The sequence below is a fragment of the Gavialis gangeticus genome, unplaced genomic scaffold (genome assembly GCF_001723915.1).
Source record: "Gavialis gangeticus isolate Ggan-Ray unplaced genomic scaffold, GavGan_comp1, whole genome shotgun sequence".
NCBI classification, from domain to species: Eukaryota; Metazoa; Chordata; order Crocodylia; family Gavialidae; genus Gavialis; species Gavialis gangeticus.
The window spans coordinates 14,872,833-14,873,818 of NW_017729015.1; the positions used below are offsets into that span (position 1 = coordinate 14,872,833).

At 58.3% G+C, this 986-nt stretch overlaps 1 protein-coding gene across 1 annotated transcript in view; it reads left to right on the plus strand.

Annotated features, from left to right (window-relative positions):
* Positions 1–986, plus strand: part of MARCKSL1 (MARCKS like 1) — a 5,615-nt gene that overhangs the window by 1,679 nt on the left and 2,950 nt on the right. The window contains exon 2 of the mRNA XM_019512279.1: positions 418–430. The gene's annotated coding sequence lies outside the window, so the exon portion shown is untranslated. The remainder of the gene's footprint in view (positions 1–417; positions 431–986) is intronic.

Genomic DNA, 986 nt, shown 5'->3' on the forward strand with positions numbered 1-986 from the left:
GATGGAGCGCGGGCGCCCCCTGGCCGCGCCGCCGCCCGCAGCCCCGCTCGGGACTAGCCCGTGGGGGGCTCGATGCCTGGCTTCTAGCTCGGCTGCCCCGCAGGAACCGGTGTCCAGGGCTGGGGTCCCCCCCTTAGCAGAAGGTGGAAGGAGAAGGGAAACAGCAGCCCAGGCTCTCCCCCGGAGCAGGGAGAGAATCCAGCCCCCAGCCTCCTGGCCAGATCACCCCACCTAATGGAGCAAGCCCAGGTTCCTGTTCCCACCCCCTTCCCAAGAGCCGGCTATGTAATGAGACAAGAATGCAGGTTTCCTAGCCAACCTCCACTGATCCTATGTGGCGGCTATCCCCCAACCCGCTAGCAACTAAGCAGGAGCTGTTACTGATCCATCTCCAGTTTCTTGGAGATAATGCCACTGCTTGGCTTTTTTTTTTAATGTGTTGGCGGTTCCCTCCCAAACAGGAGAATGGCCATGTGAAGATCAATGGGGACGTGTCTCCAAAGGCGGATGGAGAAGCCCCACCACTGAATGGCAATGGATCTGCCGAACCGGTCAAAGAGGAGGCCAAGGCAGAGTCTGCCAGCGGAGATGTCATTGAACCAGCCCCTGCTGCTGAAGGTGGAGAGGCCAAACCTGAGGGAGCTGTGCCCTGCAAGGAAACCCCCAAGAAGAAGAAGAAGTTCTCCTTCAAGAAGTCCTTCAAGCTGAGTGGGATCTCCTTCAGGAAGAACAAGAAAGAGGGTGGAGATTCTTCAGTGTCCTCTCCCACCGATGAGCAGGACAAAGCAGAAGCCAAAGGAGAGGAGAACCCCACTTGTCCTACCGGCGAAACTGAGCAGACCACTACAGCCCCGGAGGGGAAGGCAGAGGAAAAAGCTGCTGCAGCAGAGAACAGTCCTGCAGCTCCTGCTGCTGAGGGGCAGCAAGAAGTGGAGCCTAAAAGGGAAGATGAAGAAGCAGGGGAAACCAAGGAGGAGCAGCAGCCA